The sequence below is a fragment of the Loxodonta africana genome, chromosome 25, assembly GCF_030014295.1.
Source record: "Loxodonta africana isolate mLoxAfr1 chromosome 25, mLoxAfr1.hap2, whole genome shotgun sequence".
Lineage (NCBI taxonomy): Eukaryota > Metazoa > Chordata > Mammalia > Proboscidea > Elephantidae > Loxodonta > Loxodonta africana.
In genome coordinates, this window is record NC_087366.1 from 11,301,088 (window position 1) to 11,323,509 (window position 22,422).

The 22,422-nt window shown below is 38.2% G+C and overlaps 1 protein-coding gene across 2 annotated transcripts in view; it reads left to right on the forward strand.

Annotated features, from left to right (window-relative positions):
* BRINP3 (BMP/retinoic acid inducible neural specific 3) overlaps nucleotides 1-22,422 on the forward strand; it is a 531,587-nt gene that overhangs the window by 506,578 nt on the left and 2,587 nt on the right. The window lies entirely within an intron of this gene.

The window sequence follows — 22,422 nt, forward strand, 5'->3', positions numbered from 1 at the left end:
ATCATATTATTTTGTTTTCTTTTTGAGGATTTTGTATACTAATTAGAAAAAGTAACATTTAGACATCTATACATATTATCATAAGTGGTATACTTTCATTGAAATCATAAGATAAGAATCCATCACACAATAATATAAGGCTATAAATGGAGCCCTTGTGATGCAGTGGTAAAGACCTTGGCTGCTAACCAAAAATTGGTTCAAATCCACCTGCTGCTCCTTGGAAACACTATGGGGCAGTTCTACTCTGTCTTATGGAGTCACTACGAGTTGGGATTCACTTGATGGTAATGGATTTGTTTTATAAAAGGTTTAATTATAAATAATGTAATATAGATAATAATGTTCTCTTTCAACGAATTAAGTCACTGTTGATTAAAGTGTTAAGGAAGACCTTTTGCAGCAGGAATGGCTCAATATGAATTGAAATTGGCTAAGCAATGGAGAATGAATATTCCATTCTGAAGGAAGAAAATCTAATGCAGTTTACGTTGTGTGTATTTATGGTGGGTAACAGGGACAGACCTTGTAATGGAAAAAGCTATTTTACTGAGTACAGCAAGCTAAAAAAAGTAGGCATTATCAAATAATGAAGGGCTTCAAAAACTAAGCAGAATAATTTAGATTTTATATAAAAGATTTTGAGGAGCCATGGAATTAGGAATGCATCAATTTTAAGAAGTTTAGCCACAAGGTAGATAAAGTAGCTAACAGACATAGGCCCTCCAGAAACCAGATTCTTATAGTACTTTTGGCACAAAGGGATGAGTTGATATCTACCACTGAGGACAATGAGGTGGTTGTATGAAGAGAGAAGAAAATGTTAAATTCACAGGCATTCCTTTTGGAAGGATAAATAGCACACAAATGCGGACATCGTGGAGATGGTTCAAACCATAAGTGCTTTCATAATTACACGAATAGATAGACATCTGATCTGGGCAAAATATATTTTGATTACTTAATTTAAAAAAGTATAAAATACAGTAGTTCAAAGGACTTATGGGCCATAACTACCACAGCATCCACCAGACTGAGTCTAGTACAACGAGATGGTGCCTGGCTACCACCGCTGACTGTTCTAACAGGAATCATAATAGAGGGTCCCGGACAGAGCTGGAGAAAAATGTAGAACTAAACTCTAACTCACACACACACAAAAAGAGACCAGACTTACTGACCTGACAGAGACTGGAGAAACCCCAAGAGTATGGCCCCTGCACACCCTTTTAGCTCAGTAATGAAGCCACTCCCGAGGTTTACCCTTCACCCTTTGTCTGAAGGGTAAATGAGACTAAAGGTGCAACAAAGCGCAGGGGTAAGGCTTAGAAGCCAAGAGGGAACAGGAAGCTGGTAAAAGGTCAAGAAGAGTGTTGACATGCCATGGGGTTGTTAACCAATGTCATAGAACAATATGTGTACTGACTGTTTAATATGAAGCTAGTCAGAATCGACTCAATGGCAACGGGTTTTTTTTAGAGATTGTTCTGTAAATCTTCATCTAAAGTACAATTAAAAAAAAAGACTCATAACTAAAAGTATAAAATGCAAATTCATATGGCTTTTAGAAGCACATTAAAATGTAAATTATTTAAATGATGTTTAATTTGTTTTCAATGTTGATCACTTTGTTTATTTTTCTCTAAATTGATGAGAAATTGGTTGTGAAAAATATATATATATATATATTTTTTATTAACTTTTATTCAGCTTCAAATGAACATTTACAAATCCAATCAGTCTGTCACATATAAGTTTACATACATCTTACTCCGTACTCCCACTTGCTCTCCCCCTATTGAGTCAGCCCTTTCAGTCTCTCCTTTTGTGACAATTTTGCCAGCTTCCCTCTCTCTCTATCCTCCCATCCCTCCTCCAGACAAGAGTTGCCAACACACTCTCAAGTGTCCACCTGATATAATTAGCTCACTCTTCATCAGCGTCTCTCTCCCACCCGCTGACCAGTCCCTTTCATGTCTGATGAGTTGTCAAGAGTTGCCAACACACTCTCAAGTGTCCACCTGATATAATTAGCTCGCTCTTCATCAGCATCTCTCTCCCACCCGCTGACGAGTCCCTTTCATGTCTGATGAATTGACTTCAGGGATGGTTCCTGTCCTGTGGTCTGGGGAGCATGGCTGCCAGGATTCCTCCACTCTCAGTCAGAACATTAAGTATGGTCTTTTTATGAGAATTTGGGGTCTGCATCCCACTGATCTCCTGTTCCCTCAGGAGTTCTCTGTTGTGCTCCCTGTCAGGGCAGTCATCGATTGTGGCCGGGCACCAACTAGTTCTTCTGGTCTCAGGATGATGTAGGTCTCTGGTTCATGTGGCCCTTTCTGTCTCTTGGGCTCTTAGTTGTCGTGTGACCTTGGTGCTCTTCATTTTCCTTTGCTCCAGGTGGGTTGAGACCAATTGATGCCTCTTAGATGGCCGCTTGTTAGCATTTAGGACCCCAGACGCCACATTTCAAACTGGGATGCAGAATGTTTTCATAATAGAATTATTTTGCCAATTGACTTAGAAGTCCCCTCAAACCATGTTCCCCAGACCCCCGCCCCTGCTCCGCTGACCTTTGAAGCATTCATTTTATACCGGAAACTTCTTTGCTTTTGGTCCAGTCCAATTGAGCTGACCTTCCTTGTATTGAGTGTTGTCTTTCCCTTCACCCAAAGCAGTTCTTATCTACTGATTAATCAATAAAAAACCCTCTCCCTCCCTCCCTCCCTCCCCGCTTCATAACCACAAAAGTATGTGTTCTTCTCAGTTTTTAATGTTTCTCAAGATCTTATAATAGTGGTCTTATACAATATTTGTCCTTTTGCCTCTGACTCATTTCGCTCAGCATAATGCCTTCCAGGTTCCTCCATGTTATGAAATGTTTCACAGATTCGTCACTGGTCTTTATCGATGCGTAGTATTCCATTGTGTGAATATACCACAATTTATTTACCCATTCATCTGTTGTTGGAGACCTTGGTTGCTTCCAGCTTTTTGCTATTGTAAACAGAGCTGCAATAAACATGGGTGTGCATATATCTGTTTGTGTGAAGGCTCTTGTATCTCTAGGGTATATTCCGAGGAGTGGGATTTCTGGGTTGTATGGTAGTTCTATTTCTAACTGTTTAAGATAACGCCAGATAGATTTCCAAAGTGGTTGTACCATTTTACATTCCCACCAGCAGTGTATAAGAGTTCCAATCTCTCCGCAGCCTCTCCAACATTTATTATTTTGTGTTTTTTGGATTAATGCCAGCCTTGTTGGTGTGAGATGGAATCTCATCGTGGTTTTAATTTGCATTTCTCTAATGGCTAATGATCGAGAGCATTTTCTCATGTATCTGTTGGCTGCCTGAATATCTTCTTTAGTGAAATGTGTGTTCATATCCTTTGCCCACTTCTTGATTGGGTTGTTTGTCTTTTTGTGGTTGAGTTTTGACAGAATCATGTAGATTTTAGAGATCAGGCGCTAGTCTGAGATGTCATAGCTGAAAATTCTTTCCCAGTCTGTAGGTGGTCTTTTTACTCTTTTGGTGAAGGCTTTAGATGAGCATAGGTGTTTGATTTTTAGGAGCTCCCAGTTATCTGGTTTCTCTTCATCATTTTTGGTAATGTTTTGTATTCTGTTTATGCCTTGTATTAGGGCTCCTAGGGTTGTCCCTATTTTTTCTTCCATGATCTTTATCGTTTTAATCTTTATGTTTAGGTCTTTGATCCACTTGGAGTTAGTTTTTGTGCATGGTGTGAGGTATGGGTCCTGTTTCATTCTTTTGCAAATGGATATCCAGTTATGCCAGCACCATTTGTTAAAAAGACTATCTTTTCCCCAATTAACTGACACTGGTCCTTTGTCAAATATCAGCTGCTCATACATGGATGGATTTATATCTGGGTTCTCAATTCTGTTCCATTGGTCTATGTGCCTGTTGTTGTACCAGTACCAGGCTGTTTTGACTACTGTGGCTGTATAATAGGTTCTGAAATCAGGTAGAGTGAGGCCTCCCACTTTCTTCTTCTTTTTCAGTAATGCTTTGCTTATCTGGGGGTTCTTTCCCTTCCATATGAAATTGGTGATTTGTTTCTCTGTCCCCTTAAAATATGACATTGGAATTTGGATCGGAAGTGCGTTATGTGTATAGATGGCTTTTGGTAGAATAGACATTTTTACTATGTTAAGTCTTCCTATCCATGAGCAGGGTATGTTTTTCCACTTAAGTATGTCCTTTTGAATTTCTTGTAGTAGAGCTTTGTAGTTTTCTTTGTATAGGTCTTTCACATCGTTGGTAAGATTTATTCCTAAGTATTTTATCTTCATGGGGGCTACTGTGAATGGTATTGATTTGTTTATTTCCTCTTCGGTGTTCTTTTTGTTGATGTAGAGGAATCCAAGTGATTTTTGTATGTACATTTTATAACCTGAGACTCTGCCAAACTCTTCTATTAGTTTCAGTAGTTTTCTGGAGGATTCCTTAGGGTTTTCTGTGTATAAGATCATGTCATCTGCAAATAGTGATAACTTTACTTCCTCCTTGCCAATCCGGATGCCCTTTATTTCTTTGTCTAGCCTAATTGCCCTGGCTAGGACTTCAAGTACGATGTTGAATAAGAGCGATGATAAAGGGCATCCTTGTCTGGTTCCCGTTCTCAAGGGAAATGCTTTCAGGTTCTCTCCATTTAGAGTGATATTGGCTGTTGGCTCTGCATAAAAAAAAAAAAAAAAAAAAAAAACTAGTATAGATGCCCTTTATTATGTTGAGGAATTTTCCTTCAATTCCTATTTTGGTAAGAGTTTTTATCATAAATGGGTGTTGGACTTTGTCAAATGCCTTTTCTGCATCAATTGATAAGACCATGTGGTTTTTGTCTTTTGTTTTATTTATGTGATGGATTACATTAATGGTTTTTCTGATATTAAACCAGCCTTGCATACCTGGTATAAATCCCACTTGATCAGGGTGAATTATTTTTTTGATGTGTTGTTGGATTCTATTGGGTAGAATTTTGTTGAGGATTTTTGCATCTATGTTCATGAGGGATATAGGTCTATAATTTTCTTTTTTTGTAATGTCTTTACCTGGTTTTGGTATCAGGGAGATGGTGGCTTCATAGAATGAGTTGGGTAGTATTCCGTCATTTTCTATGTTTTGAAATACCTTCAGTAGTAGTGGTGTTAACTCTTCCTGAAAGTTAGGTAGAACTCTGCTGTGAAGCCGTCCGGGCCAGGGCTTTTTTTTGTTGGGAGTTTTTTGATTACAGTTTCAATCTCTTTTTTTGTTATGGGTCTATTTAGTTGTTCTACTTCTGAATGTGTTAGTTTAGGTAGGTAGTGTTTTTCCAAGAATTCATCCATTTCTTCTAGGTTTTCAAATTTGTTAGAGTACAATTTTTCGTAATAATCTGAAATGATTCTTTTAATTTCATTTGGGTCTGTTGTGATGTGGCCCTTCTCATTTCTTATTCGGGTTATTTGTTTCCTTTCCTGTATTTCTTTAGTCAGTCTAGCCAATGGTTTATCAATTTTGTTAATTTTTTCAAAGAACCAGCTTTTGGCTTTGTTAATTCTTTCAATTGTTTTTCTGTTCTCTAATTCATTTAGTTCAGCTCTAATTTTTATTATTTGTTTTCTTCTGGTGCCTGATGGGTTCTTTTGTTGCCACTTTCTATTTTTTCAAGTTGTCGGGACAGTTCTCTGCTTTTGGCTCTTTCTTCTTTTTGTATGTGTGCATTTATCGATATAAATTGGCCTCTGAGCACTGCTTTTGCTGTGTCCCAGAGGTTTTGATAGGAAGTATTTTCATTCTCGTTGCATTCTATGAATTTCCTTATTCCCTCCTTGATGTCTTCTATAACCCAGTCTTTTTCCAGGAGGGTATTGTTCATTTTCCAAGTATTTGATTTCTTTTCCCTAGTTTTTCTGTTATTGATTTTTAGTTTTGTTGCCTTGTGGTCTGAGAAGATGCTTTGTAATATTTTGATGTTTTGGACTCTGCAAAGGTTTGTTTTATGACCTAATATGTGGTCTATTCTAGAGAATGTTCCATGTGCACTAGAAAAAAAAGTATATTTTGCAGCAGTTGGGTGGAGAGTTCTGTATAAGTCAATGAGGTCAAGTTGGTTGATAGTTGTAAGTGGGTCTTCCGTGTCTCTGTCGAGCTTCTTACTGGATGTCCTGTCCTTCTCCGAAAGCGGTGTGTTGAAGTCTCCTACTACAAATGTGGAGGTGTCTATCTCACTTTTCAATTCTGTTAAAATTTGATTTATTTATCTTGCAGCCCTGTCATTGGGTGCATAAATATTTAATATGGTTATGTCTTCCTGATCAATTGTCCCTTTTATCATTATATAGTGTCCTTCTTTATCCTTTGTGGTGGATTTAAGTCTAAAGTCTATTTTGTCAGAAATTAATATTGCTACTCCTCTTCTTTTTTGCTTATTGTTTGCTTGATATATTTTTTTCCATCCTTTGAGTTTTAGTTTGTTTGTGTCTCTAAGTCTAAGGTGTGTCTCTTGTAGGCAGGATATAGATGGATCGTGTTTCTTTATCCAGTTCGTGACTCTCTGTCTCTTTATTGGTGCATTTAGTCCATTTACATTCAACGTAATTATAGAGAAATAAGTTTTTAGTGCTGTCATTTTGATGCCTTTTCATGTGTGTTGTTGGCCATTTCATTTTTCCACATACTTTTTTGTGCTGAGGCGTTTTTCTTAGTAAATTGTGAGATCCTCATTTTCATAGTGTTTGACTTTATGTTAGTTGAGTCGTTACGTTTTTCTTGGCTTTTACCTTGAGTTATGGAGTTGTTATACCTTTTTGTGGTTTCCTTATTATTTACCCCTATTTTTCTAAGTAAAAACCTAACTTGTATCGTTCTATATTACCTTGCATCACTCTCCATCTGGCAGTTCAATGCCTCCTGTATTTAGTCCCTGTTTTTGATTATTGTGGTCTTTTACCTATTGACTTCCATGATTCCCTGTTATGTGTATTATTATTATTATTATTATTATTTTAATTAATCTTAATTTGTTTGTTTTTGTGCTTTCCCTATTTGAGTTGATATCAGGACGTTCTGTTTTGTGACCTTGTATTGTGCTGGTATCTCATATTATTGGTTTTCTGACCAAACAATTTCTTTTAGTATTTCTTGTAGCTTTGGTTTGGTTTTTGCAAATTCTCTAAACTTGTGTTTATCTGTAAATATCTTAATTTTGCCTTCATATTTCAGAGAGAGTTTTGCTGGATATATGATCCTTGGCTGGCAGTTTTTCTCCTTCAGTGCTTTGTATATGTCGTCCCATTCCCTTCTTGCCTGCATGGTTTCTGCTGAGTAGTCTGAACTTATTCTTATTGATTCTCCCTTGAAGGAAACCTTTCTTTTCTCCCTGGCTGCTTTTAAAATTTTCTCTTTATCTTCGGTTTTGGCGAGTTTGATGATAATATGTCTTGGTGTTTTTCTTTTTGGATCAATCTTAAATGGGGTTCGATGAGCATCTTGGATAGATATCCTTTCGTCTTTCATGATGTCAGGGAAGTTTTGTGTCAGGAGTTCTTCAACTATTCTCTCTGTGTTTTCTGTCCCCCCTCCCTGTTCTGGGACTCCAATCACCCGCAAGTTATCCTTCTTGATAGAGTCCCACATGATTCTTAGGGTTTCTTCATTTTTTGTAATTCTTTTATCTAATTTTTTTTTCAGCTATGTTGGTGTTGATTCCCTGGTCCTCCAGATGTCCCAGTCTGCATTCTAATTGCTCGAGTCTGCTCCTCTGACTTCCTAGTGCGTTGTCTAATTCTGTAATTTTATTGTTAATCTTTTGGATTTCTACATGCTGTCTCTCTATGGATTCTTGCAACTTATTAATTTTTCCACTATGTTCTTGAATAATCTTTTTGAGTTCTTCAACAGTTTTATCGGTGTGTTCCTTGGCTTTTTCTGCAGTTTGCCTTATTTCATTTGTGATGTCTTGAAGCATTCTGTAAATTAGTTTTTTATATTCTGTTTCTGATAATTGCAGGATTGTATCTTCATTTGGGAAAGATTTTGATTCTTTTGTTTTGGGGGGTTGGAGAAGCTGTCATGGTCTGCTTCTTTATGTGGTTTGATATGGACTACTGTCTCTGAGCCATCACTGAGAAACTAGTTTTTCCAGAAAGTCCGCTGACTGGTACGCTGGCTCCAGGCTCTGAAAACAATAGCTGCCTCTCCGTATTTGTTCGTTCTCCGTCTCTAAATCTGTGTTTGTTGTTCAGGGTTCGTAGATTGTTATGTATGTGATCGATTCACTTGTTTTCCTGAGTCTTTGTTGCAAGAGGGATCCGCGGTAACGTCCACCTAGTCCGCCATCTTGGCCCCGCCTCGTGAAAAATATTTTTGAAGAAAAAACAGAGATTATGAAAAGAAGTTCATTTTCTTTAATGTCTAACACTGTTTGCATATCAAGAAAGCTACATGATAATTTTGTTGTTGTTTTGTCTTTAAGGGACAGAAATTTATTTTCTCACATTTTAGGAGGCTAGAAGTCTGAATTCAGGGCACCAGCTCTCAGAGAAGGCTTTTTCTCTCTGTCTGCCCTGGGGAAACTTCATCTCTTTTTTAGCTTCTGTTCTTCCATTCCTTGATGATCTTCATGTGGTGTGACATCTGTCTTCCCGTATCTCTGCTTCCTTGTTTCTGTGCCTAATTTTCCCTTTTATATCTCAAAAGCGATTACTTTAAGACATACCCTATACTGATAGATCTCATTACCATAAAAAAGAAAATCTTATGCCCAAATGGGATTACATCCACAAGTATAAGAGGTTAGGATTTGTAATGCATACTTTTGGGGGACACAATTCGGTCCCTAATAGGGATTCCACACCTTTGCCATCAGATCCAGGAGAATTCAGACAAACAAAAATCTATGGAATCATTTCAGGAATTTTTATATCTCCAATGGTTTATTCAATAACGTTCTTTGTAGCCTAGGGCTGAACTTGGAAACTCATGAACATTCTGCATTTATAGGGCATGGCCTGTCAATTAAATGCTACCAATATTATCATGAAGTTTTCATAGATATTATACAAACACAAAAAGGATATACATGAAGAGACACACAGGCAAGATTGGGAGAGGGTTTCCAAGTACATCTTCATGTCCCCAGAGATGCCATGTCCCCAGAGACACACAGACCTCCCATATCCATCACCAATCATGAAGCTCTAAATTATATTTCTTTTTAATAATTTTTAAAACCAAAGACAGCTCCAATTTAGGCCTACATTTACTTTTCCAAATTCCTCTTTAGCTTGGGCGTTGATTTTTTTCTTTCAAGTCAAATGTATATTTAGTTTGAAGTGTTAGGGTGAAAGATAAACAGATTTGTAAAGGGAGAAATGAAATGGCCTCTTTGAAAATAAAATATTTTACTTAAAAATCCTAAATTATGCTTTTTAGGTCTTCAAATTTGGATGCATAATGCATAGAAAAGCAATAAAAGTTTAGAAGGCTGTAATGAGGGAATTTCCGCACAAACACTTTGAACTTACTTAGATGTGTTATAATAATAAAATGGTAAACAGGTACATCTTTTCCTTCTTAGTACATACAGTGTAATGAAAGATACAGATGATTTGGTAATAATGACTCATTGTGTTAAATGTTATGATGGGTGAAAACCAGGTTAATATGAAAACACATACAGGAGGCGTAATTTACAAATATTTGCAAAAGAATTGCATTTGTGCCCATGTTCCCAACTACATTGAGCATTCAACAACCTGAATTTGTAATATAAAATCTTTTTAAGTTATTTTTATCTCAATATCTTATGTGACTTAATTGACAGAACATTTCAATTTTCTGTAATCTTTGAAGGAAAATCAAATGTGGACTCTATTTGGGGAATTATTTTTATTATTTGGCAATCTCTTTACTTGCAGTAAAGTAACTTGTTTTATTTTGTGAGTTTGAAGTTTCTAACAGAAACTGTTGATCTATTTCCTTCATACTTATGTTTTAACTAGACAAAACGGATTTCTATTGAACTATAATACAAAAGGAGTGCTGGTGGCACAGTGGTTAAGAGCTCAGGCTGCTAACCAAAACGTAGGCAGTTCAAATCTGCCAGCCACTCCTTGGAAACCCTATAGGGCAGTTCTAGCCTGTCCTATAGAGTCACTATGAGTTGGAACTGACTGGACGGCACACAACAACAAGAATAGTACAAAATGTTTCGTGGATGAGGACAAAAAACTTTCAGTAGCTCTCCAAGAAGTAAGCAACTTTCTCTGTGTACATCACTCAATTAAATAAATTAATGATTTACTTGGGCTGCATGTGTTCATAATGATTAAAGCTGTGCTTCTGGAGTCATAGAAACCAGGGCTCTGCTTTCAGCTTATTTGACCTTGGGCAAGTTCAAATTATTTGAGCTGTTTACAATTCATTTCCTATGTATTAATTGAGGTAATAATTGTTCCCACATCACAGAATAGTGAAAGGTATGAAGATTAAATGAAACAAAGCTTGGAAAAATATTCTGCACATGATAACCCAAAAAACCAAACCCAGTGCGGTCGAGTTGATTCCGACTTATAGCGACCCTATAGGACAGAGTAGAGCTGCCCCATAGAGTTTCCAAGGAGCACCTGGCGGATTCAAACTGCCAACCCTTTGGTTGGCAGCTGTAGCACTTAACCACTATGCCACCAGGGTTTCCTCTGCACATGATACATCTCAATAAATGTTACCCTAAGCAAATTTTATCTTTAAAATATAAAGAATATACTCATCTCTCACTCATTTATTCATTGTCCTCCTACCAAGTAAAATCCTTTGTAGGTACTTGAATTCATGTTCGCAAAATACGTGAGTATTTGTGTGTGTGTTTGTGTGCGCGTGTACACATTTCCTTGAGAAGCACACTACAGAGGGACCTTTGAAAGCAACAGTTCCTTTTCTCAAAAGGTAAAAACATTTCTAGGAGTGTAACTGCTGTGTGTCAGGAGTTCCAATATGAACCTCAGGTAATACCACCAAGAAAAAGATGGCCAGAAAAACAGAGCCAGGAGAGGGAGAGTGACAGGCTATGATTTGGTGCTATCTGTCTGTGACTGAGCTAATAATCAGCTTATGCTTGTTTAAATGGCTATGAGTGCCTAATCCTAAATTTATATTTAAAGTATCAGAGACTAAGGGAAAAAAAAAAATCTGTGGAGCTTGAAATGAAATGGCCTACCTAAAAGAATATGTAACTTCAAAAAAGATACTGAAATTATATTGTTTAGGTTTTAAAATTGGAATCTGTATTGCAGATTTAGAAAGCAATAATGGATTAGAAGGTTGGGGAAAAGGGCCTTCAAAATAAGATTATTAGGGCTCAGAGAGGATCTAACCGTTAGAGGAGGTAATTGTTCCATTATCAACATTTGTTCTAAGACCTCTGCACAAACTGTTATGAATCTAGAATATATGCCCTGAATTTGGGTACTGTCCTTTTTGTAGATTATTGAGAGTTTCAAAACTATCACAAAGTGGCCACCCAAGTACTTTTTAGTAGTCTTACTGATATTATCAATAACTCCGTCTATTTTGATAAAGGTGAAATGCAGAGATAATAGTAATTTTATGCATGCAATGCATGAATTTTTGAGAAAATAAAATTCTCCATTTTCTGTATTTAAAAAAAAAAGTTGTAATATAAGAATTGTCTACCATGGTACTTCTTTAAAAGGTAATAATAGTAACAATGGGGACAAAAATAGGAATAAAAATTTACTCTGACTGACTAGCTGTGAAGTGCTTTAGCGTTCTTTTAAACTTACCAAGCCTATGAAATATTATATTCCCATTTTACAGCTCAGGCAACTGAAGCAGACAGAGGCTAAGAAACTTGTTTAGTAAGTAGTAGAAACAGGGTTCAGACTTGACAAATCAATGCCCAAGAAGATGAGCATAAGCCAATATAGTGCACTGTCCCTCAAGGTCCTAAAAAGTATATAATAATTAAAAGCTTTTTCTCTTCAATGTATTTCTTTATGACAATAAATATATGTTTTTTCTCTGTGATTCTTTTAAGTGCTTTCCTCACTAGCATATGGAATAACACTTTCAGCACACATTAAAAAAGAAAAAAAAAATTAGATTTGCTTTTCTGAGTTTGAGTCCTCATTCTAATGCTTAATAGATAACTGAGCAAGCCAGAACTTCTGAGCCTTAGTTGTTTTTGCTTGTTTGTTTAATTTTAAAAAGGTGATTGACTCAAGATACAAGCTAATCCTGTGAATTGAGTCCTGCCTCATTAACAGAACTGCCTCTACTCCAGTTGCATTGACATCATAGAGGTAGGATTTACAACACATAGGAAAATCACTATTCATAGGGTTTTCACTGGCTAATGCTTTTCAGAAGTAGACTGCCGGGTCCTTTTTCCTAGTCTGTCTTAGTCTGGAAGCTCAGCTGAAAACTGTCCTCCATGGGTGGCCCTGCTGGTATCTGAATACCGGTGGCATAGCTTCCAGCATCACAGCCACACGCAAGCCCCGACAGTACAACAAACTGACAAACCAAAAGGGAAGAACATGCTCAGCGTTTCTCAAGCTGAAAGAACTGAAGAAAAAATTCAAGCCTCGAGTTGCAGTAGAGAAGGATTCTATGGGGAAAATATTGAACGAGGCAGGAAGCATCAAAAGAAGATGGAAGGAATACACAGAGTCATTATACCAAAAAGAATTAGTTGATGTTCAACCATTTCAAGAGGTGGCATATGATCAGGAACCGATGGGACTGAAGGAAGAAGTCCAAGCTGCTCTGAAGGCACTGGAGAAAAACAAGGCTCCAGGGATTGGTGGAATATCAATTGAGATGTTTTAACAAACAGATGCAGTGCTGACTTTCTATGCCAAGAAATATGGAAGACAGTTCCCCGGCCAACTGACTGGAAAAGATCTCTATTTATGCCTATTCCCAAGAAAGGCGATGCAATCGAATGTGGAAATTATAGAACAATATCGTTGATATCACACCCAAGCAAAATTTTGCTGAAGATCATTCAAAAGCAGCTGCAGCAGTATATTGACAGGGAACTGCCAGAAATTCAGGCCGGTTTTAGAAGAGGAGGTAGAACCAGGGATATCATTGGTGATGTCAGATGGATCCTGGCTGAAAGCAGAGAATACCAGAAGGATGTTTCCCTGTGTTTTATTGACTATGCAAAGGCATTCGACTGTGTGGATCATAACACACTACGGATAACAGTGCGAAGAATCGGAATTCCAGAACACTTAATTGTGCTCATGAGGAACCTTTACATAGATCAAGAGGCAGTTGTTTGGACAGAATAAGGGGATACTGATTGGCTTAAAGTCAGGAAAGGTGTGCGTCAGGGTTGCATCCTTTCACCATATTTGTTCAATCTGTATGCTGAGCAAATAATCTGAGAAGCTGGACTATATGAAGAAGAACAGGGCATCAGGATCGAAGGAAAACTCATTAACAACCTGCATTATGCAGATGACACAACCTTGCTTGCTGAAAGTGAAGAGGACTTGAAGCACTTACTAATGAAGATCAAAGGCCACAGCTTTCAGTATGGATTGCACCTCAACATAGAGAAAACAAAAATCCTCACAAATGAACCAATGAGCAACATCCTGATAAATGGAGAAAAGATTGAAGTTGTCAAAGATTTCATTTTACTTGGATCCACCATCAACAGCCATGGAAGCAGCAATCAAGAAATCAAAAGACGCATTGCCTTGGGCAAATCTGCTGCGAAGGACCTCTTCAGAGTGTTGAAGAGCAAAGATGTCATGCTGAAGACTAAGGTGTGCCTGACCCAAGCCATGATATTTTTAATCACATCATATGCATGTGAAAGCTGGACAATGAATAAGGAAGACCAAAGAAGAATTAACCCCTTGTAATTGTGGTGTTTGTGAAGAATATTGAATATACCATGGACTGACAAAAGAATGAACAATCTGTCTTAGAAGAAGTACAGCCAGAATGCTCCTTAAAAGCAAGAATGGCGAGACTGGATCTTACATGCTTTGGACATGTCAGGAGGAATCAGTACCTGGAGAAGGACATCATGCTTGGCAGAGTACAGGGTCAGTGGAAAAAAAGAAGACCCTCGAGGAGGTGGATTGACACAGAGGCTGCAACAATGAGCTCAAATATTACAATGATTGTGAGGATGGCTCAGGACCGGGCAGTGTTTCGTTGTGCTGTGCATAGGGTCACTATGAGTCAAAACCGACTCCACAGCACTTAACGACAACAACAGGAAAATCACATCAGATCACAAACTGGAGAACAGCTACACAATTCTGTGAGTCGTGGCCTAGCCAAGCTGACACACATTATTGCGGGCATAATTCAATTCATGGGCATGTTTTTCTGCTTTGTGCGTGTGTGTGTGGTGCTGATACTTTTTTGTTCCTCTTACTTTCCTGTGCTGTGTTCTTTTTGTTTGTGGATTTTCTTTTCATTTTTTTATTACACTTTTATTACTTGATATTGCCTTCACTTCCTCTTGATTCGAAAGTTCTATACCCATACCATTTAAAAAAAAAAAAATTATCCCCCCTTTTATTGTTTTGATGTCATCATCATTTACAGATTGGCATCTCTGTTCCCCTGTTTTAAGTCTTCTAGCTTTGTTCTGGAACTCTGATCATGTGCAAATTTTTGCTGTTGATTGTGCCTCACATAATTCTTAGATTTTCTTCATTTTTATTCACTGATTTTTCCTTAAAAGCAGTGTCCATGGGTTTCTCTTCAGTCTTCTGATTATGTCTTCTATGGCTTCAAATTTCCTCCTAAAACCTCCTATTGGGTTGTTCATTTCTGAAATTTTATTGTTTATCTTTTGGATTTCTTCTTGTTGTTAGGTGCTGTCGCGTGGGTTCTGACTCATGGCAACCCTATGTACAACAGAATAAAACACTCCCTGGTCCTGTGCCATCTTCACAATTGTTATGATTGAGTCCATTGTTGCAGCCACTGTGTCAATCCATCTGGTTGATGGCCTTCCTCTTTTATGCTGGCCCTCTACTTTACCAAGCATCATGTCCTTCTCCAGGGACTGATTCCTCCTGATAACTGTCCAAAGTACGTGAGACAAAGCCTCACCATCCTTGCTTCTAAGGAACATTCTGATTGTACTTTATCCAAGACAGATTTATTCCTTCTTTTGGCAGTTCATGGTATATTCAATATTCTTCATCAGCACCGCAATCCAAAGGCATCAGTTTTTCTTCGGTCTTCCTTATTCATCATTCAGCTTTCACATGCATATGGAGCAATTGAAGACACCAGGGCTTGGGTCAGGTGCACCTTAATCTTCAAGGTAACATCTTTGCTTTTCAACACTTTAAAGAGAGCTTTTGTAGCAGGTTTGCCCAATGTGATGCATCTTTTGGTTTCTCGACTGCTGCTTCCGTGGGTGTTGATTGGATTTCTAGTTGTTGTTTTTACATGATTTTTAATTGTTATTTATTTTGACTCTTTTTCTTGTATTATATTGCTAAATTCTTCTATTGCCTTGTCTGTGTTTTCTTGATTTTGGCTCTGTTTTCATTGGTTTTTGTGTGTTTTTCTTAATCTCTTTCCTAATCTCTTGGAGAGCCCTAACTATTGGTCTTTTGAATTTCATATCAGGTAGTTCCACTGTCTTTTCTTCTACTGGAAGATCATCTGATTCTTTATTTGGTCACTTGCTGGAGCCATTCTTGTCTTGCTTTTTTAAATATGTTTTGGTATTGTCGGCTGTCTCAGAGACATTAAGATATTATTTTCTGTATTTATTAATTGTGTGCTCATTTCTTTCATCCTGCTGCTTTTGTTTTGTTATGTCAGAGCTGGCAGGCCAGGTATGCTTTGCTGCCTGCTTGTCCATGGGCACAGTAGCTCTCAGCACCTTTTCCAGGTGAGCAGGGCAGCAGCAGCAGGGCAAGCACACTTCTTGATGCATTAGTTTGCAGAGGTGGCTGAGGGTTGACTGGGTGGGTGCTGTCTGCCTCCTGATATTGGTCCGGCAGTGTGCGAGTATTCACAGCCCCTCACCAGATAGATGGGGGTGCCAGATGGGAAGTGGCCCGGGCTTGTTTCCCTCCCTTCAGCAGCTGGTCAAGTGGCAGGAGAGGAGCGGCAGTAGGAGCAAAGTGCAGCAATGAGCATGACTGAGGATGCTTTAGCTGTTGTGACATGAGGGCCAGCCACAAGGATAGTGGCTTATGAGTCTAGGTGGGGGAAATGAAAAGAAAAGAGAAAAAATGATAGCTGGTGGGCAGGGGAGGGGCAGACCTGGCGGCCAGTGGGAAGGGAGGAAGGTGGCATATGGAGCTAAGCAAGAGGCAGATAAAAAAGGCAGAAAGGGGAAGAAAAAAAATGGCACAGCAGGAGCCAGTGGGTGGGAGCTAACCCAGGGTGATCGCTGCCGGTAGCACCCTATCCAAGCGGCGCTGTGTGACCTCTTGGGAAGGGGGAGGGAGGGGAGTGGCATATGGGGCAAGGTGGGAGGAAGAAAGAAAAAAAGGAAAAAAGAAAAGAATGGCACAGCAGGAGCCAGCTGGTGAGGGAGGGGCAGATCTCGGATGACCGCAGGCTGGCAGCTCTCTATGGAGTGACATAGTGTGGACCATCCCTTAGCGGTTTGTGTGGTGTATGTGGCTAGGTGGGAGGGAAACAGAAAAGGAAGAATGGGAAATAAAAGAAAAAAAATGGTGCAGCAGGAGCTGGCAGGTAAAGGTGGGGTGAACCCGTGTAACAGTAGGTCGGTGTCTAACCATGCAGTACAACATGGCCCATCAGGAAGGGATAGGTATGGCATATGGGGCAGATGGTGAGGGATGGGAAAGTGTGTTTCTCTGGTTTCCAGGTGCTCTGTCTCCTGTTGGGAGTTCCATGATGTTGTCGTCCAGTACTCCCTGTTTGCCCTTGTTGCTGGCTGTGCTCCAAGATGGGGACACTGTTTTGTGATAGTTGGCGGGCAACCTCCACTCCATATATCTCCTTATTCTCTGTTTTCCTTCAGTCTCTTCTTCCATTTGGTGTTTGTTCTAGTTCTTTTTCCCTTCATTTGATGCTCAGGGCTCCAATATTGAGTTCTGTATCTGTTTTACTTAATTTTGGGGTCTTTGCTGCAGAGGAACAGCGTGATGTGTCTATGTAGGGCAGCAAGTTGACTCTGCCTCTTATTATTTTTTTTAATTGTCGTTGAAAATATACACAGCAAAACATACACCAATTCGTCAGTTTCAACATATATAATTCAGTGGCATTGATTACATTCTTCAAGTTGTGCAGCTGTTCTCACCCTTCTTTTCCAATTATTCTCTCCCTGCTAACATAAACCCACTTTCCCCAAGCCTCCTATCTAATCTTTCAAGTAGTTGTCAATTTAATCCCATATAGGTGGTTCTGTAGTAGAGGACAATGCTCAAGGAAGATATTCCTTACTAATTAAGCTAAGCTATTATTATTATTATTATTTTCATTGTTTAGTTGAAAACCCTTGAAGAAAACTGCAGGGGATATTTTTGCTTTAAGGTTTAAGGTATAAGCATTGTCTCAGGGCAACAGTTTCAGGGTTCATCCAGCCTCAGTGGCCCCAGAAAGTCTGAGTTCCATGAGAATTTGAAACACTTTTCTGCGTTTTTCCCTCTTTTGATCCAGATTTTCCTATGGAACCTTTGATCAAAACCTTTAGTAACGGTGGCCAGGCACCATCCAGTTCTTCTGGTATCTTGGCAGTACAGGCTGTTCCATATCATTTCGTTTGCCAAGTGTTAATCCCTTTTTAAATAGTCTGTCATCCCCAAGTTTCTTTCTTCTATTCTTCATTCCTCCATTCTTCCATCACCTTGATTTGTTTATCCCTCCCTTTCTTCCTTCCTTTAGTGTATATTTTTTGAAGATGCACTAGATAAATGTCAGGAATAATGCCACATGCTTGACTAACAGCACCAAAAGATCTGCCACTCATGCAGTTTGTAGTTCACTTGTTTAGCGTGGCATCACATATCCTTAACCATGTTATTGTTGTTGGGAGATATTGAGTCAATTCTAATTCATAGTGACCCCATGTGACAAAGAAGAACTGCCTCATATGTTCTCTAGACTGTAATCTTTACAGGAGCAGATTGCCGGCTCTTTATTCTGCAGATCTGTTGGCCCTAGCCTGTCTGAATAAAGTTATACACACACACACACACACATGGTATTATTTTTTATTTATTTTGTCAGTTATATAAAGATACATAGAATTTAAAAATACTGGTGCATTAATAATAGCCAACATAAGGCTAATTTCCATAATGTAAAGATAACTCATACTCCTACTTTCCAATTTTATTATCTTGACACCAGCCACACACACGGCACTTTCACGCTCTGATCCTAACCATCCAGAGTTGGTTATCCACAAATTAGTACTCTGTACTTCCAACCCTTGCCAGATAAGCAAATGCCAACCTCTCTACTGGCTCTCACTGCCTCCAGTGGATTTGATAATATGCTAGAATGACTCACAGAACTTACGGTTACACATCTATTATATCCAGAAAGAATACAAGTGAACAGACACATAAGGCAAAGTCCGAGAGAGGTCCTGGCAGTGTAAGAATTTTGTTGTCCCCAGGGACTTGCCGCTCTTTCCTGTGCATGCGAGTCTTTTTTTTACTCCAGCAAGCTTAAAAGAGAGAACTCCAAGGTCTAGGGTTCCTTATAAATCATTGGGACCTCCATGTATATGTCTGACTGGAAGATTAGAACAAATGTATGGATCCATGAATATGTATGATTGACTCCATCTTGCTCCCCTCTCTTTCTGAGGTTTGCTGCAGGATGGGGCCTGAGCAGCCCTTACTCATTTATACATGTTTAAGCATTGACTGGCTATTTTAGAAAACAAAGGGGCACCTTGATTGCTCCAGAATTCCAATGGCTAGTTTTAGAAACAAGAGACTGGTCAAACCAAGCTCTCTGTCCCACACAACTTGATAAAAGTAATTTTGAATTCTGAAGACATTGATCTTCAAGATTATTTCTAACATGTTAAAATAAAGTAGCAACTGCTAAGTTTTACTTTGTTAGAAGGAAAACTAGTATGATCTTTTGGGTACATGAAAAATCTCTTCTACAGTCCTGAAACTTGCTCTAGTCTCTATTGTTAACAGCTGCTCTCACATAGCTTTTAGAAGGAGTGAAAAAGACTTATTATTGAATTTCTTTGTCCTTGAAAAACTAGTCCGCCCCTGTGAAAGACAGTAAAATAGCCAAAAGGTAAGGAGTAGGACGGAAAGGTCAAGAAGCAGCAAGTGAGAAAACCGACACACTGGGTGCTCCATCCCAGGGTAACTGAGCTTTGACAATGTGCCCAATTATCAATATTCATACGTGACAAGCTGAAACTCAAGAAGCCAAAACACATTCCTTTAGTAATGCATCTGCAGAGACTTGAAAAGGATTGGAAAAGACTGAAAGCTGGAAAAGCCATTGCTTTTCTAAAATGTCCAAATGATTCTTTCTATAGTGCCCTAGTTTTGTGAGCTCTGCCTTTAGCCTTAGGTCTATTTATTTCATTTTTTTGTTTGGCTCTTATGATTTGGAAATATGATTAGAGCTTAGTGAGAGATGAGTTGGCCCAGAGAATTTATGCTTTGGTTTCAGGGAAGAAAACATAATTTTCAGTCCATACAGTATATATATATGTTATAGTCTATGTATTAAAAATATATATATATTAAAAAAAAGTCTATATATTAGACAGACATAAATAGAACTAAAAACAGAGAAAGAAAAAAATTGAGGAACAGAAATGAGTGGAATAAAAATGACAATAACTGCAGATAACACCTCAGTAATATTTATTAATATTTATTCCTATAGTCTGTGATTGATTTTAGAAATAATCATGCTATTAAATAAATCTAAAGAAGGAAGCCTTTTTTACGTATATTCTGTGGTGGAAGAATAAGAAATGATGGAGAGGAGCAGAGATACTCATATACGTGGCTCATAAAGCACCCAAGAGCCAGGCATCTTTGTTATTTTGCAACCCTTAGGCATGCCCTGGAGAGTGGTTCAGAGAACTTACCTTAAAAAAGTATCTAGAAATGAACTGAATAGGTTTAGGTTTATAGTCAGTGTTTCTCCGTGTGAGACATAAAGAGGAAAACGTTTTGTTCTGGTTTGGTTTGGTTTTACCCTATTTTCTGGGTCTGTAGAAAACACGGTTAATTTAGGGAAGCTGGGAAAGAAAGGCTTCTGTGGTGTACTTGATTGTCCAGATGCCAAAATGTATGTGACGGCACCACCTGCAACTTGGGAAACAGGTCCTCCCAATGATATTAAAAGTTCAGTGTAGGGCTTTAAGTTTTGCCTTAAAATACGCTTATTGAGAAGATTTCCTTTGAGTTATCCATGTATTTTTCCTTTGATTTAACCATTTTTTTTTTTTTAACATTCAATAAATATTAAAGGCTTATGATCTCCTGGAATTCTGTTAGGCACTGGATTTACAGCTCTAAGCAAAACACATAGAGTTCTAACAAAGTGGATATTATACTTAATGAGGGAAACAGTAGAAACAAATATACAATAACATAAAATTTTAAGTGGAGAGAAATATTATGAAGAAAAACAAATAAATGCTATGAGAGAGAATAAAAGAGATATTTCATTTTGTGTGGGAAGAGAAGGAAGAAATTACTTTAAAAAATGTGCTACCTTGCAATTGGGGAGCATGGGCAGAGACCAAAGTGAGTGTTACCAGGTGGAAACCACAGGTTTGTACTGGCCAATAAACAACAGACTGAGGCGAGAGAACAAACAGGAAGGGTACCTTTATTTCATCGTATAAGGAAAAGGAGTCAGTCAGAACTGCTGCTGCCAAGGCTGCTTGCCAACGGCGGGCAGGCAAGTTACTTTTAAAGGGGTTTACGAGTAGGGAGTTCATACCAGTTAAATCAGCAACAGGCTTAATCATACTACGCAGGCGCAATGGGGTTTCCATCGAACCTCCAGGCAAAAGCAGGATTCAGATGCAAAGCTGGAGTGTCGGGGGGAAGCCAGGCAAAGAAAACATGATTTCTAATACAGCGCTGTGGGGGCTTTGTCTCAAGTATTAATATAAATAGCTCAAATATAGTTCTAAATATCTTAATAAATAATTTTCATTAAATGTATAAACATACTAATACCTATATTTTACCAGCCAAACCTATTGCCATCGAGTGGCTTCAGACTCATAGCGACAGAGTAGAACTGCCCCATAGAGTTTCCAAGGAGCGCCTGGTGGATTTGAACTGCCAACCTTTTGGTTAGCAGGCGTAGCACTTAACCACTACGTCACCAGGGTTTCCATTTTACCAACAGTCTGCATATAATAAATTCTTTAAAATTGCAATGGTGTATAAAGTCTGAATGTTTGAGCACGCTTTGCATAAATTTCGAACGAAGACACCAGAAAAGCGTAAGAATACCAAAAAATAACTAATTTTTTAATGTCTGCTATGAAACAGACGCTGTGAGATATTCTGAACACATATACTTTGAGTATAATTTATTTCTCACAAAAACTCAATATGAAAATATTGTTATTGCCGTATTTTTTCAGTTTTTAAATGGACTTTTTTTTTAGAGAGAGAGGTTTAGGTTCACAGAAAAATTGGTCAAACAGAACAGAGTTCCCATATACCTCCTCTGTTCCTATTATTAACATATTTCGTTAGCATGAGACATTTGTAACACTTGATAAACCAATACGTTATTATTAACTAAGGTCCATAGTTTACATTGCAAACCCTGGGGGCATAGTGGTTAAGTGCTATGGCTCTTAACCAAAAGGTCAGCAGTTTGAATCCACCAGGTGCTCCCTGGAAACTCTATAGGACAGTTCTACTCTGTCCTATGGGTCACTGTGAGTCAGAATTGACTTGACGGCAACGGGGGTTTTTTGGGTATAGTTTACATTAGGGTTCACTCTTTGTGTTATACGGTCCTGTAGGTTTGACGAATTCAAAATGCCATGTGTCAGCCATTTACAATGTCCTACGGAATAGTTTCACTGCTCTTGTCTTCCACCTATTCATCCCTTTCTATTACCATTTTTCATATGAGAAAACTGCAGGTTAAAGAGGGTGTGCAGCTTTTCCCATGGTCATACAGATAGTATACGTATTTTATAGTCTACATATTAGATAGACATTAATAAATAGAACTGAAGCAAAATAGTGAAAACAAGAAATTATCTGATTACAAGATCATGCTCTTTTCATTTTTTTTTTCTTTTTAAGCTGAGATTTTTAAAATACCAATAGAATTTGAGTAATGTGAGAAAATAGAAAAGGAAGTTCTTAAATTGCCATCATAATTAACTTGATTTCCAGGTATAAATAAGAAAAATGTTAATGAATCAAATCAAACATACTCGACT